Source organism: Carlito syrichta, unplaced genomic scaffold, assembly GCF_000164805.1.
Source record: "Carlito syrichta isolate Samal-C Ts95f unplaced genomic scaffold, Tarsius_syrichta-2.0.1 Scaffold308910, whole genome shotgun sequence".
NCBI classification, from domain to species: Eukaryota; Metazoa; Chordata; class Mammalia; order Primates; family Tarsiidae; genus Carlito; species Carlito syrichta.
In genome coordinates this window covers 498,021-515,815 of record NW_007253006.1, presented here as the reverse complement: position 1 = coordinate 515,815, position 17,795 = coordinate 498,021, and positions in this window count along the sequence as shown.

The window sequence follows — 17,795 nt, the reverse complement described above, 5'->3', positions numbered from 1 at the left end:
TTCCAACTTTGACAATGCCCAATTTTTATTGTTCCTGCCTTTGTGCTTGCATGCCCAATGTTCAGGTCTCACATATGAGTGAGAACATGCAATATTAAGTTTTTTGCTTCTGGGATTGTTCATTTAGAATTATGGCCTCCAGTTGCATTCATGTTGCTGAAAAGGACATGATTTTGTTTTTCTTTTATGATTTCATAGTATTCCATCATGTGCATATACTACATTATTTTTGCAATCCACTTTTTTTGGGCATCTGGGTTGTTTCCACATTTTTGCTATTGTGAAAAGTGCTGCAATAAATATACAAGGGGGATCCACTTCCCCCCAAAAACCCCAGAAATATCTTTTGAATGATGGGCCCCTTGTAGTACACTTTGAATTAATTCCTCCGGATCAAATGGCCAATCAAAGTTTTTATCTGGAAGTTTTGAGAAGGTTCCATAATAGTTTGCATCATAAATATCCCAAGTTGTGGCAAACAGGTGACTTGTTCCTCTACCATGACAATGCACCTGCCCACATCATACTGAGTGTTCAGTAGTTTCTTTTTTTAAACCAAAAACAGCATGACTCCCATTTCCTACCCTCCTTATTCACCCAAACTTGCCCCTAGTGACCTGTTTTGTTTCCCCAGATGAAAAACATCCTCAAAGAAACTTTTGCTGATTTGGAAGAGTTGAAACAAAAAACGGCAAAAGTACCAAAAGGTATCAACATTGATGAGTTGAAAAACTGTTTTGAGCAGTAGAAAAAGCATCTTGATAGGTGTATTGTGTCATATAGAGAGTACATTGATGGTGACTGAAGTTTCCACATGTAAGACATTTTTCTAATAAACAAAATTTTTTTGAGGGGGGGTGCCCTCTTATACATGTGTAGGAGATCTTTTTGGTAGAATATTTTGTGTTCATCTGATTATGTATACTCCCAGAAGTGAAATTGCTGGGTCATATGGTGGCTCAATTTTTAGCTATTTGAGAAAACATCACATTGTTTGCAACAAAGTTTCAGCTAGCTTACATTTCAACCAACAGTGTAGAAGGATTCCCTTTTCTTCTCAGCCTCGCCAATGCCTGTTTTGTTTTTGTTTTTTTACTTTTTAATGATAACCATCCTGACCAGTGTGAGGTGATATCTTACTGTAGTTTTGATTTGCATTTCTCTGATGATTGGTGAATTTGAACATTTTTTCATGTATTTATTGGCTGCTTGGATGTCTTCCTTTGAGAATTGTCTGTTCATGTCCTTTGCCCACATTTTAATGGAGTTATTTGTTTTTTCTTGTCAATTCTTTTGAGTTATAGATCCTGGTTGCTAGGCATTTGTTAGATACATATCTTACAAATATTTTTTTTCCATTCTGCAGGTTATCTCCTTACTCTTTTGATGATAACTTTTGTTATAAGAAAAACATTTTAGGTTGATAATATCCCATCTGCCCATTTTAGTTTTTGCTGTATTTGCTTTTGGGGACTTGGCCATGAATTTAATTGCCTAAGCCAATGTCCAGGAGGCTGTTCCCTAAGTTTTCTTCTATAATTCTTATAGTGTGAAGTTTCACATTTAAGTATTTGATCCACTTTGAGTTAATTTCTATATATGCTGATAGGTAGGGGTACAGTTTGATTCCTCTGTATGTGGTTAGCCAGTTTTCTCAGCACCATTTGCTAAATATTGTTTTCTTTCCCCAGTATTTATTTTTGTTGGCTTTGTCGATGATGAGTTGGTTGGAGGTGTATGGTTTATATTCGGATTCTCTGTCCTGTTCCATTGATCTTTGTACCAATAACATGTTCTCTTCATTACTGTAGCCTTGTAGTAAAGTTTGAAGGCTGAAAGTATGATTCCTCCAGCTTTGTTTCTTTTGCTGAGGATTGCTTTAGCTATTCAGGCTCTTTTTCTTTTTTCCTCTATATGAATTTCTGTATTGTCTTTTCTACATCTGTGAAAAAACATCTGGTAATTTGATAGGTATTGTGTTTAGAATGACAGTCACAGAATTAGCAGAATGGACATTTTGGTAGTATGTATTCTCCTAAACCATGAGCATGAGATGTCTATCTATTTATTTGTATTGTCCATGATTTCTTTAAACAATGCTTTGTAGTTTTCATTGTAAACGTTTTTTACCTCTTTGGTTAGATGGATACTGAGGTGTGTGTGTGTGTGTGTGTGTGTGTGTGTGTGTGTGTGTGTGTGTTGAATAGAAATTGTGTTGTTGTTTCTTAATTTTTATTTTATTTCTTTTGTTCTCAGTCTGCTTGTTATTGGTGTATAGAAACACAATTTTTCTTTTTTTGCATTGATTTTGTATCTCAAGAGTTATTGAAGTCATTTATAAGTGTAAGGAGGTTTTTGACAGACTAATATTTTCTATGTATATAGTCATGTCATCTGCACTGAGGAATAATTTAACTTCTGTTTCTATTTGGGTGCCTCTAATTTCTTTCTACTGTTGACTTGCTCTGGCTAGGGCATCTAGTAAATAGGAGTAAATTACTTCTATCTAGTAATAGGAGGTTAGGTCCTCTGTTAAATAGGAGGAGTGGGAGTGAGAATTATTGTCTTATACCAGTTCTTAGGGGAAATGCCTCCAGTTTCTGCTCATTAAGTGTGATGTTGGCAGCAGGTGTATCATACATGGTTCTTACTGTTTTGAAGAATGTTCCTCTGATGCCTAGATGTATGAGGATTTTTATCAAGGAGGCATATTGGATTTCATCAGATACTTTTTCTGCTTCTATTGAGATAATTATGTGATTCTTGATTTTATGCCTTACCAATAATTTATTGATTTGCATATGTTTAGCCAGTCTTAGATTCTGGGAATTGAGCCCACCTGAACATGATGGATTATTTTTGAAATGTGCTGTTGAATAAAATTTACTGGATTCTTGATAAGAATATGTGCATCTATGATCATCAGGTAAAATGGCCTGAAGTTTTCTTTTTTGTTGTTGCATCTTTGCCACTTTGGGGTATCAGAATGATATTAGCTTTATAGAATGAGGTAGGAAGAATTTCTTGCTTCTCGATTGCTTGAAATACTTTCAGTAGGATTGATATTAGTTATTTCTTGTATTTCTTGTAGAATTCAGCTGAGAAATCTACACTTGGGCTTTTAGGGGGAAGGGTGGGCAGATTTTTTATTACTGAGTCAATTTCTTGGATTGTTATTGGTATGTTTAAGGTTTCAACTTTTTCCTGTTTTAACCTTGGGAGGTTGTTTTATGCCAGGAATTCCTCCATTTCCTCTCAATTTGCTAGTTTACTCACATACAGATGTTGGTAGTAATCTCTAATAATCTCTAATATTTCTTCAGGGTCAGTTGTAACATCACAGTTTTTTCATTTCTATTTGTATTTATTGGGATTTTCTCTGTCTCTTTCCTTTTTTCATTAAACTGGTTAGGGGGTTAATCTATCTTATTTATTCTTTCAAAGAACCATCTTTTTGTCAACTTGATTTTTTATATATTTTTTGTCTCTATTTGATTTAGTTGTGACTTTATTTTAACAATTTTAATTTTTCTACAATTGTGATGACTCTTTTCTTTCCAGTTCTCTCAGTCACAATGTTAGATTGTTTACTTGAGTTCCCTCTCTTTTCTGTGTATGTATGTGAAATGTTATAAACTTCTCTCTCAGTACTGCTTTCCTAGTATCTCAGGGCTTTGTATGTGTTGTATCTTTGTTTTCTTTTGTTTCTAGGAATTGTTTGAATTCTGCCTTGATTTTGTGCTAACCCAAAGTCATTCAGAAGTATATTGTTTACTTTCTATGTTTTGTGTGGTTTTTTTTGGTGGGGGGGATTCCTGTTGGTGATGATAATTATTTTTATCCCACTGTTATCTGAGAAGATGTTTGGTATGATTTAGACATTCTGAAATTTGTTCACTTACTTTATGTTCAAGCATGTGTTTGATCTTGGAGTATGTTCCATGTGCTGATGAGAAGAATGTATATTCTGTGACTGTTGGGTGAAGCGTTCTGCAGATGTCTATTAAGATCTAATAGGCTGAGAGTCAAGTTAAGGCTCTGGATTTCCTTGTTAGTTTTTTTCTCTATGATTCATCTAACACTATTAGTTGGGGTATCAAAGTCTCTGATTATAATTGTAAAGTTGTCTATGTCTGCTATTAGTTTAATTAGCAATTATTTTATAACTGTGGCTGCTACTATGTTTGCTGCATATATATTTAAGGTGGCTATTTCTTGTTCATGAATTGAGCCCTATCATTAATGTAGTGTCCTCCAGCATCCTTTTTAACTTTTATTGGTATAAAGTCTGTTTTATCTGATATAAGAATAATTATTCCTGCTCTTTTGTGCTTTTCATTTGCCTGGAAGATCTTTATCCAGCCCTTTGCCAGTGGTTATCAATTGCAGTGAAATGGGTTTCCTGAAGGCAATAAAAGGATAGATCATACTTCTTTATTCAATTTGCCCCTCTTTGTCTTTTGAGTTTTGTAGTCTGTTCACATTTAAGTTAATTATTAATATGTGGGGGGGGTGTCTCTGTCATACTGCTAATAAGAGGCTTTTTAGGGTTTATGGTCTGTGAACTCTTTGCTTTCTTATGCCTTTGTGATGAGTGGAACCATTCTTCTGTTTCTGTGATTAGAACTTTCTTAAGTATTTCCTGAAGAGCTGATCTGAAGGTTGCATATTCCCTTAGGGACTGGATTTCTGGGAAGGATTTTAATTACCCTTCATTAATGAAACTTAGTGTGGTGAGGTAAGATATTCTTAGCAGGAATTGCTTTTCTTTAAAAATGTTAAAGATGGGACCCCAGTCCCTTCTGGCTGGTAGGGTTTCTGCTAAGAAGTTTGCAGGCCTTCCTCGGGAAGTGGTCTGATCCTGTTTTTAGGATTTTTTAGTTCATGCTCATCTTAGTGAGATAGATTATTGTATGTCTTGGGGATGGTTTTCTCAAGTAACACCTCACAGGAATTCTTTAAGTTTCTTACATGTGTATGGCCACCTCTGTAGTGAGATAAGGAAAATTTTCTCGGGTGACATCTTGAAGGCTGTTCCAGGATATTCTTAGTTTCCCTTCTCTTTCAGGGATGCCAGTAAACAACAAATTTGATATTTTTGCATAATCTCAAGCCTCTCATAAGCTTTCCTCATCTTATTAAGTCTTTTCTCCTTGTTGTTTTTTGTTTTTTTGGGGGGTGGGGACTTGGTTTGTTCAATATTTTGATCCTCAAGCTCTGAGATTCCTTTGCCTGGTTAATTTTGCTGCTGATACTTGCTATTGTGTTCTGAAAGTCTAGAAGAGAAGTTTTATTTCCAGAAGCTCAGTATGATTTTTCTTAGAATGGCTAGGTCAGCTTTTACTTCCTGCACTGTTTTTATTGCTTGGATGAGAAGGATATTTACCATCTCAAGAATCTCATCAAATGTATTTGTCATCCATAGTCTGAATTTCATGTCTGTTATTAGGGACAAATAATTCTGGATGAGTTGCATTGCTTGGGATCTGGGAACCCTTTTTGTAGGTGTCAACTCCTTAAGGCTTTGGGGATTAGTGGTGTTTCCCCCCAGGTTGTCCTTATCTGTGAGTGTAGATTCTTCTCTTTTTAGTTTGTCTTGCTATATTTTTATTAGATAAGGTTGCTACTGTTGGGTTGGCCACTTGTGGATTTGTTTTTGCTTTTTGCTTGGTCTCTCTCCTCTGGTTCACCTGGGGGGAGGGGTGACTGTGGTGGAAGGAAGGATGACAAATTAGGAAGAAACTGTCTGGCACTGCTTCACCAGTGCAGTCTGGTAGGGACAAGCAAGACATTTTCTCTAGTTCAGAGGACTTCCCTTCCCTCCCTTCCAGCACAGGAACCAGGGTCCTGACTGGAGCTCCCACAGTCTTCTCTCCTGACTGCATGTCTTGGCAATGGAATTGATAGGTAGCCAGGTAGAGCCCTGTGGCTCTATTCTGGCTCTGGTGTTCTTAGGAGTGTGGAGTGATCTCCTTGCATCTGGGTGGAGCTGACTTTTCATCCAGGTGTAAAAGAGAAGGAGTAGAGAGTTATTCTCTCAGCCAGCAGGTGGGTGGCTGCACCCTGCAGAAACCCCCAAACTTTTAATTCTCACTCAGTTCTGTGAGAATAGCTATCCCAACAATGGCAGTCCACTGGAGACAAACCATGTCTGCAGCTCTGACCTGTGGCCACCATGGAAGCCTCATTTTTCTAAGCACAGTTAAAACAAACCTGAATATTCAGTCATAACCAGACATACTGTCCTCTTTAAACCAAACAGTTAATACAGGGCAAAAGAGGGAGATTTGAGGAAAATAAGCTATAAAATAAAATTTTATGAATTAAGTAAAATAGAATAGAATAAAACCATTTCTTGAAGGTATGTGAGTGGGAGGGACATTTTCATTATGACCATAAGGGGAGCCTTAACCAAGAAGGCCTTAGAATGTGCTGTGTGTACACACATATACAACATACAATTTCAAAAATTGTTAAGTTTTTTGGTTTGGGGTACTTGCAACTAACAAGATCAGATTATCTCTTTAATTGTTTTCTACAGGTCTCTGCAGGAAGGCATCTTTCAAGGAAATATGATGACCCCAATCTTAATCCAATCACTTTGCTTAGAAAATATTGTTTTCTAATTAGCCAGGCCTGATTCCTTTGACATCAAGTAGGAGGGCAGAATCTGCCATGATTGAATTGTGTGTAATGGGGTTTCAGCAGAGAAACAGGAGGACTAGTATCAGGGAAAAAAGTAAAGAAAAGGTATGCTAGATACAGTAAAGCTGTTAATACCCTATAGTTTATTACATGCAGTAGTCCAGATAAGAAAAGATGAAGATTTGAACTAAGATAGAGAGAATAAAAACAGGAAAAAGGTGTTCAACATCACTAGTCATTAGGGAAATGTAAATAAGTAAAGTACAATGAGATGCACACCACACATCCACTGGAAGGTTAAAATTAAAAAGGCTGAGAAGAGCAGGTATTAGCCAGGATGTGGAGAAACTGGAGCCTCATACATTACTGGCAGGAACGTGAAGTGGTACAGTCACATTAAAAAATAGTTTATCCGTTTTTTATAAAGTTAAACATATGTTTATCACATGACCCAGCAATTCTGTTTTTATATATCTGCCAAGAAAACTGAAAGCCCATGCTCACATAAGGACAGGTACACAAATGTTCACAACAGCATCATATATAATATCTCCAAACTGGAAACAATCAAAATGTCCATCAACCGAACATAGATAAACAAAAGTCTGTGTAACTATATAATGGGATACTACTAAGAAATAAACCAAAAAAATGTACTGACACACAATGCAACATGGATGAACCTCAAAAACCGCACACTAAGTGAAAGAAGTCAGTTACAAAAGATCACATGATTATAGTTATATGAAATGTTCATAAATGGCAATTCATAGAGACAGAAAGTATTTGACAGAGACTCAGCAAGTGGGAATTTGCTGCAAATGAGTCCAAGGGAACTTTTGGAGTTCTAAAAGTGTTTTAAATTTGGGTTGTGGCGATTGCTGCACAGATGTATAATTTTACCCTAACTCATCAAACTGTACACTTAAATGGGTAGATTTCTGGTTTTTAAATTATATTTCAATACAGCTATTTAAAATCATGTGGGGGGAAAGGGTATATGAGAAGATACATTTAAAAGAAGCAGGGGAAGAAGAATACAGAATATTCTAGACTCAGTGGCTGATTGTTTCTGAGAGATGAGTGGGAAGAAAGAGCTGAGGATGACTCCCTGGTTTTTTGATGGAGAAATGGGTAATAATATTTAACAAACACAAGAAAAATAATGAGTGAGTTCTCAAAGAAACAACTGTTAAACTATGCCTATATGACCTTCTTTATTTTTAAGCATAACAACTCTGTTTTCAAATCCCTTAAACATTTAGAATTAAAAGATTTCACTGCCTTTTTTCCTTCATTCTTACCAGTCTTGGTTTTTTAAAGGAAACACTTTCAGAAAGTCTGATACAGAGAAAACTAAGAGTATATTAAATCCCAGGCAAGGCTGCTCTGGTAAGGATTGCATTTTATTTTAGGAGCACAGAGGCTAAGATACCTTTGGAAATCATGGCCCATTAAGGATATAATAAGCCTCTTCCTTTTTTAGCCTCTTCCCTGAAGTAATTGAAGCTTCCTCTCACAGTTACATGAGTCGAATAGTACATTATCTCAGGGGACAAAATGTCTACTTATAAGCCAGTTAATTTTGTCTTTTCTGGCAATAACTTACTTTGGACGAAAGCTAGTCTTCCCTAAGTTTCGAAGAAGATGGACATGCTAAAAGGGTATTCTTCTGAGGTTTTTTTTGTCTCGTTTAAGAGAATCCCAGTACCTGATCGCTTTCTTAGAAGTTTCTCCGAGTTAACTTTTCATTAGCTTATGAACAAATGTAATCTGACCACAAAGCTATCTAGAAACGTTTTTGTACCAATACATTGAAAATAAACTTAGCTGGAAATATTCAATATAAAATTATTTAGCACTTGTTTACAAATAAATAAATGATCTATAATTACAGAGTTTTTTCAAAAAATAGAAAGAATAACAGATTCTATAGAGCATATGTTCATATTCATATTTCCTATCACACAATAGCACTGCATATTGGTTCTTTTATTACTAGCTTATTTCACACAATGTTCAGATAGCATACATCATTTTATTTTGAAAAGCATTTTGTATTTTGACCAGAAACTAGGGTTGGAAGAAGAAAAAAATGCTAATTTTATTACTAGAAGGTATAAAAAGTTCTGTTTGTGACATCCAGATTCACTATTGAACAAAGGTATGCTTCCTATTTTGGTGGAAATATCCAGTTATTCTTCTGAGATGTTGGAAATCTATGTAACATGGTTATAGCTGGCAGTAATTGCCTGCTTTGTTCTTGGCTAGAGGGATCTAGCTTCTCCACTTTACCCACCAAGAAGTTGCAAGGGTACTTAGCCCTTGTTATGTAGCACAGTCAAATTTTTGATTCAAACCATTTACTACAAATTCAGCAACAATGCCTTATGGTCTTAGCAACTAGTACATGATCTTTACAAGCTAAGTCTTGAATGAAGTCTTAATTATCTTCATCTATATTTTTAGCAGGTCACCAGTTATAATGGCTCAAGAAATAACTGTTACGCCTCCACACTGGCATTTTCCTAAACAGTTTGTAAAATGTTTTTGTATCTATACATAACAATGGTGTTTTTTGAATAAATATAAAAAGATAGAAGGAAGTTCTTTTGCAGTCCCCCACCTTTTTTTTCTATTCATAAATTTGTGGATAAGTCACAAGTCTTTTCAACTTCCTCTAAAATCTAAGAGAGGTGTATCTATCAGTTTAATAAGCAGGCATCAAAGAGAATAGAATCCTGTATTTTAAGGAACAATATTTTAAAAAAGGTCTTTGAATGTAATCTCTCTTAGGTGACAAGAGGACCAAAAATATTTCCAGATCACTGGGTCTGATGGGGAAACTACAAATAAATGTTCTTACCTCTAGTTTACAGGAAATAAGACCACAGATGTACTTCACTTTAAGAAAATCCAATATACATGAAATTTTAACTAATTTAGGCAATGATTGTTCAAATTATAAAATGATTCTTTTCATTAAAATGAAAAGTCATTAATAGATATTTGTTACTGAGAAGTTGTATGGTTTAAAAAAAAGACAGGGAGTCACAGCTAAATTAAGTAGGAGATTAGACATCACTGCTTAATGAAGATAAATTTGAAGTAAAGGTGAAATGTTTCTGAAATTGGATCATAAACAATTAGAAAAAAAGTTGATTAATAAAAATTGGATTTGCTGTAACTATTTAATAAAATGAGGCACATCCAAAATGTCTTCCTTTTTGTAACAGTATCCATGCCGTTGCCTGTTGCCTCTCCCCAAACAACTGTTAATAACTTGGTCCCAGGAAAAGTGATACTATATTTCAAGCTTGTGTGGTGGGACTGGTTGCCTAGCATTGCAGTAAATTTTACACAACAGTTGGCAGATGGATCAGACTAGCTCGGCTAAATGAATTAAGCAATCACATAATACTGCAGGGCATATTAAGGAGGAATGTCCAAATTAGAGCACTTGATACTCCCTTCTTACAGTCCCACTTCCCCCAGTATAATGCTTTGGCTGAGCAAGCTGTAATTTGATATTAAACAAGGTTCTTATTAAGTAGATACAATGAAATAATGCTGAGTTTTTGTTGCATTAGTAGAGTTAAATGCATTTTATTAGCACTCATTAGAAGGAGGAAAACTTGGAACTAAGGATTCATTAGACAAAAGCAGCCCCTGTTAGGTAGAGAGATTAAACTGCTTGGGGCCAGAGAACAGGATCCAGGCCACACACAGCAGATTCTGAAAGTGTGTCCTCTCTCTCCATGACTAAAATGTCTGAGAACAGTTTAAGGGAAGAAATGTTAGGTTTAACTGCAGGTCAGCTGAAAATATGTGCTTCTTTCGAAAGCTGTTAATTTGACAAAAGGCAGAAGCCCCAGAAAGAAAACATGATTATGATTTATGTTTTAGATTTGAAAGGAAGTCGTTTTACTATCAAGACTTGAGAGAAAAAAAAATTATTACTAGCTATACAATTTCGAAGGACATATCATGAAAATTGCTTTCATTCTATTTTGATCTTAGGGAAAAGAACCCATTGAGTGGAAACATTTATGTATAAAATAAGCATTATTTCTTAAGCATTTCAATAAGCATATCAACCACATAAGTAGAAAATATTCCTAATTTAGACAATTTGAGTAGCTTACCTCAATCATGGCTTAAATTCTTGTTCTAAATGACTTGCTTCTTTAAGGCCTCAACAGTAGCAGCATACATATTCTTCTTTAATCATTAACACTCAAAGTACACAGGAATGAAGACTGGACCAAGGGGAGTTAAGTGAGATGTACACACACACACACACACACACACACACACACACACACACACACAACCCTGAATTGCTCTGAAATTAAAGTTTTTTCACCAAACATAAAATGAATAATATTTTGAACAGCTATCTTCACTTAACTAAAATTCACTAAATATAACTTTGAGCTAAATGGCTATATAATGTTTCAAATAACCCTGGAACTTCAACATTTGAGAGTTTGATTGTCTTGTTATTTCTCTATGATGCCCTCTTATGCAGTCCAATTTTGTGAAATGTGTTCCGTTACTGGCCAATTAACTCTTATTGCATCTCTACACTGATGTTTCTGTCTCTTGAGTTCTAGCCTGATAACCTCCATGGATGGCTGGAGGTTCACCTCTGGCTGTTCTACAAACTTAGTATGTTCCAGACCAAATTCATCATCAATCCTCCCAAGGTTTTCCTATTTGTCCCTGTTAGTGCTACCACTATTCTCACAGCCATCTAGGTTTGAAACTTTAGCAGTTTTTTCTTTCCTGTCTCATGCAATCAGTTTATTAATATCCTGGATTTGCTTCTACAACAGACTGACATTCACTCTTTCTCCTCCATTACAGTTTTACAAGTCAGATCTTCTTCAGTTTTCATTTGGGCTATTGTTGTAGACTTTACAATGGAAAGGTCTTCCATCTCCTTTGTTCCCAGTTATACTCCATTTGTGCGCACAGATGCCAAATTAATCTTCCAGGAGCACAGCTCCAAATGAGTAGTTTTTATTGCCTAAAATCCTCAGTTGGTCTTTATTGTCCCAATATACAAAATGAGCATGATATGATCTATCACAGAGTTGTAGAGTTCAGACAAGATTACTACATCAAACCCTCTACTCTAGAGTTATCACACAGTCAGTGCTCAGTAAAAAGCATTTACTATCTGTAGTCCACACTTTATTATTTGGTCAACCTGAACTGTTTATTGGTTTCCATATATGTTACCCATAATTCACTTTTCTTTGTATGTTCTCATTCAATTCTTCTAGCTTGGATTACAGTGCCCTTATCTATTCAAATTCAAATTCTATTCATCCTTTGGGACTTGATTCTAGATAAGCCTTCTCATACTCTCTGGATGTAAAAATTATTATTATCTCTACTCTCAACAACTATGGCACTTCAGTTAGAATTCTTTAATTATTCTTGCCACTTTCTTATCAGTTTGTTAAATGTTGAAAGTTAGGGACAGGATTTTACACCTAATTTATCTTTATATCTATTATTTCTCAATGACTACATTATAGAGCTCTGCACAACTCAGAAATCTGTCCATGACTCTCTCCTCTAACTTCATCTTATGATCTTATGTCAGTGTAGAACTGGAATGCTGTGGAACTTGAAATGAAACAGAATTTGTGTTTGACAGAGTGGTGCTCAATGCTCAGATGCTCACACTAGTATGCACAAGTTGAAAATAGATTTTCTTCCTGTTTTATCAATTTCTCTTATCAGTTCAGCATAAACAGACAAGTCTTACTTAGAATATTATAGAAAGTTTATTTTGGTTATTGCTTTGTACTTTTTTATTGAGATAGCTCTACAAGTCAATATTCTTTCATTTCCATTTATGCTCCCTTATGAACTCCCTTTTATATGACTATGTACCAGCGATAGCCTTGATGTGAACTACATATAACTCTGGCACCTAGGACAGTCCCATCCTCATGAAGGTATTCAGACTGTATTCACCAAGCAATAAAAAATACTTAAGAATTTTCCAAATGAAATCTTTGGTCCCATAAGTCTTGATCCTATAATATATTTTAGCTAGTCTAAAAACAATTATTTTACTCTTGTCTAAAACAATTCTTTATTGTGCTTATAAAATAAAAAGGAAAAATTTGAAAATGCAACAATAAGAAACAGTTAAATAAACTCTAGTATTAGAAGTGGTAGAAGTAGAAGTAACATCAAGAAGTTACACTTCTTGAGTCATGGCTCTAGCAGGTGTTCTGCTGCTGATCTTAGTGAATCTTCAAAATATCTACAATAAGTATGTTTATTATACAGATGTAAAAGCTGAATCAGGGAGTCTAAATCATTTGAGAGAGAAATAAAGCCCATCTCACTGAGTAATGACTATACTACCCAAATAAATCTACAAATCAGATTCAATCCCTATAAAAATTCCAATGACATTTTTGCAGAAATAGAAATAGCAATACTATAATTCATATGGAGCCATAAATGACCCCAAGTAGTCAAAACAGCCTTAAAAAGAAGTCCAATGCTGGAAGTTTTATACTTTCTGACTTCAAAATATATTAAAAAGTTACAGTAATCAAAATAGTATGGCATTGGCATAAAGACAGACATGTAGACCAACAGAACAGAAGTGAAAGCCCAGAAGTAAACCGTAAACCCACACATAAAAGGTCTAATAACCTTCAACATTTGTCCCCCCAAAAAAGGTAATGAGAAAACTGGGTATACACATGCAAAAGAATGAATTGGATCCATGTCTTATACTGTATACAAAAATCAACTCAAAATGAATTAACGACTTAAGTGTAAAACCAGAAACTATAAAACTCCTAGAAGAAAACATAGGGAAAAATCTTCTTGACATTTGTCTTAGCAATGGTTTGTTGGATATGACAACAAAAGCACAAGCAACAAAAGCAAAAATAGACAAGTAGGACTATCTCAAACTAAAAAACCTCTGTGCAGCAAAGGAAAAAAATCAAGAGTGAAAAGGCAACCTATAGAATTAGAGAAAATATTACCACAACATATGTCTTTTAAGGGGTTAAGATCCAAAATACATAAAAAGTGTGGCATATACATACAATGGAATATTATTCAGCTTTAAAAAGGAAGACAATTCTGACATGTTTACAACATGGATGAAACTTGAGGATCATGTCAAGTTCCTTAAAAAAAACGAAAGAAAGAAAGAAAGAAAATCAACCCCATTATAAAGTGGGCAAAAGATATGAAAAGACACTTCTCAAAGGAAGACATCCAAGCGGCCAACAGACACATGAAGAAATGTTCAACTTCACTAATCATCAAGGAGATGCAAATTAAAACTATACTGAGATACCACCTAACTCCAGTCAGAATGACCATTATCAATAACTCAAAAAATAACAGATGCTGGAGAGAATGTGGTGAAAAGGGAACACTACTACACTGTTGGTGGGAGTGTAAACTAGTGCAACCTCTGTGGAAAGCAGTGTGGCAATTCCTAAAAGCTCTAAATATCGACCTCCCATATGACCCCACAATCCCCCTACTGGGAATACTCTGAAGAACTCAAATGACACTATAAAAAAGACACCTGCACACATATGTTTATCGCAGCATTGTTCACAATAGCAAGAACCTGGAACCATCCATGCTGTCCATCAAAAAAGGACTGGATTAAAAAAATGTGGTACATATACATGATGGACTACTACATAGCCATAAAAAAGAACAAAATCATGAATCTCGCAGCAACCTGGATGGAACTAGAGTCTATAATACTGAGTGATCTCTCACAGAAACAAAGATCTGAGTATCACATGTCTCACTCATATAGTGGACCTTGAACATCTATCATAACACTATAAGAAAAGGATTGACAGTGGTGGGAAACTATAGGGGGGAGGGAGGGGAAGGGAGGTGGGATTAACAGTAGTCAATATCTGTCTGGGGATGGGGAGACACCCCTTATCAACAGAGTTGCCTGAACGATGCATATTTGTATACCTAACCCTTAACTGTACCCCACAATTTAAAATAAAAATATGTTAAAAAAAAAAAAAAGAAAATCACCATTTAAAAACAAACAAAAAGCAGAATGAAAACTACCTAGCTAGGGTAATGTGTGTGACATCAGATTTCAGTGCACAAGAAATGCAACTTTGATATTATTTTCTATAATCATATTTAATTTATCTTTTGGTCTCCTATATGCCCAGTAAAGGAAGGGTTATTTCAGCCAATTCAACAATACTCTTCACTTCAGGCATAATGGCTGCATAACCAAAATGGCAAGGAATGGGAGGTGTTACATATTTTGGATCACTTATTAGTTATTGTATATCAGTATTTATTCTAAAATTGTTTATAAACTTGATAGGGGACAGATCACAATGGGATTCTGAGCTAGATTTCTTTTAGTCTCTGCTATGTCTTTGTCTTTACTCTGTCAAAGACAAAATACAAATTTCCTCAACCTCTGAGTAAATCAGTCTGGGATTTGGCTTCTCCTGCTATTTTTTTAGATGCACACGGACAAGGAGGAAGAGAGACTAGCTTGCTGGAGGCAGTAATCTTGAAAGCACAAAGGAAGTTAGCCTACCTTTGTAACTTTAGGATGGTGCTAACTACATGGCAGCCAAGATACAGAAAGACCTCGTGTCCTTTGTAACAGAAGTAAAGCAATGGGTCAAACCTCACCTGGAACACTTCTAACATTGAACCTCCATGTATAAGGACCATTAAATGACCTTTAGTTTTTATGTCAGTTTGAGTTGGGCTATCTCCTAACCTACAAGAGAAAGCATTGGAACAGACACAGGAAGAACATGTATTGACCCATTACCTTAATGAAATTGTAATTCAAATTCACTGAGCCTCAAAGAGTCTTCCTCTAAGAATTTGCATTTGGTTCTACTAGATAACAGGAGGGCACTACCAGTGTTGTGCTAAGTTAGATCAAATTCATGAATTGAGGGGTTGTGGATCTCTCATGTAATCTAGGTTGAAAATCTACACAAAAGCATAATTTTTATTCACATCTCTACTGGAATGTAGCTCTTGGGCCCCCAGTAGAAAGTGTGAAAATTTCCCTATAGTCATAGTTTATATGGAAAGGTCATCAAAACCAATACTGATTTTGTCTCCATATAAACTTCTCCAAGATGATAGCAAAAGGTTTCTTATTTGACTGGTAAAGAAGGAGACCTGATGACTGGTGTAAACTATTCCAGGTGATTTTATGCCCCATTGCTGAGCTGTAAATTGTATGTAAATCTAAAGTTGACAAAGCGGAACATTTTTTAAAAAAAAGATAATTAAAGGGAATAATTCACATGTGCTATGGATTATCAAGATTCCTAAAATAGATTTCTATTGAATAAACATGCTTCCTTTTTTTTAATCTTCCCTTCTTTTGGTTGCATGATTAGGATGCCACATTAAAAATCTTATGGTGATTAATAATACAATAAAAGAGCAGGGCTCGGTGGCTCAGCCTGTAATCCTGCGCCTTTGGGAGGCTGAGGTGAGTGGATTGCCTGAGCCAGCGGGTTTGAGACATGCCTGGGCAACTTAGCGAGACCTCATCTCTACAATAAATCAAAAATTAGCTGGGCATGGTAGCGCATGCCTGTAGTTCCAGCTACTTGGAAGGCTGAGGCGGAGGGATCACCGGAGGTCAAGGCTGCAGTGGCTGGGAGCTGTCACTGCACTCCAGTCTGGGTGACAGAATGAGACTCCAACTCAAATAATAATAATAATACAATTAGAAATTATTAAGGTTAGAAGGGGGTTTAGAGGTCATCTAATTCAGCAGGTCTAACTTGTATTTCCTTAGTAGTGAAAATTTTTCTTCAAGTAATCTGTTACATGAGAATTCAATATAGAAAGCAGATGAGAGTATAACTTGTGTCACTTTTCACCCAACCCTGCCTTTATCTGTGGCTGTAACAGTCTATCGTTCTGATTTCTCCTTTGTCTCTTTAGTTTCAGAGCATATCCTGCTGATTTCCAACTTTCAGTGCCCTTGCCTATGGGCTTCCCTTAAGTGTTGAAGCCTATTCAGCATGTGTGCACAGTAGGTAAGAAATGCTGTATAGTCCAGACCGCATTTCTGAAGCAGTTCTCAATCTACAAATTTCCAGCTCACTTGTCCCTCAGATGGGAGAACTGTGATACATATGTACACAAAGTATGGTCCACAGATACCTGGGGATCCTCAAGAAACTATTGTTGTAATCATTTTAAAGTGTTATTGCCTTTTGCACTGTGTTGACATTTGCACTTACAGGCCAAAAACAGTGTTGGGAAACATGCTGGACCTTTGCATGAATCACATGGTGAAACCTGTTGTACTAGTTATACTAGTAGTGTATTTTTCATCATCTTATACAGATGGGGGAGCAGTTTCAAAGATAATGATTAGAGGCACTCACCTCCTGCATGCAAAGAAAACAATGAGTAGACAACCACATCATGAACAGAGCATCCAAGAGAGAACACTGGAATTCAGCAAGGAAGTGATAGGGAAGAGACATGGTTGAAAGGAAAGCAGCTGGCCTGGCCAGGATCAGCTCAGAGCTAAGAGGAATTTTCCATTGTAGGTCAAAGTAAGCAAGAGATCCTCAGAGGTCCATGTTCTCATCATGAACTTCTGCAGTGCTAGCCATAGGAAACTCCCTCAGCTCTTGTGGGCCTTGAGACTAGTAGAAGTAGGTAGCTGCCTAAAGTCCACAAGGCAGCATCATTTCAGAGAAGGAGTTGTGTTCTCTCTCATACACCCCAAAGTCCAAGCAGCTGCAGCATTTTGAAAGTCTACTCCCCATTAGACTATATACTGTTCTGGCACCCAACAACATCTACATCTTAATATCCTGGGGCCCCATTAACATCCTCCCATATCTACCAAGAAAACAGAAGCATCTTAATACCAAATAAACCCAGCAGTGTGGCTGGGTCCCCAGCAGTCTAGTTCATACAGTCTCTTACACCCCAGGGAATAGGCAGTATTACACACCAGAGAAGATTCTCCCAGGACAACGGGAGCAGAAGTGTGTGCTCTCAGAGCTTAAGATCTGCCTGGCTGTGGCTGCGGCTACGGACAGCAATCCTGTGCTCTCCAGTAGCAGGGAAACTGCATACCTCACACAGCTTCA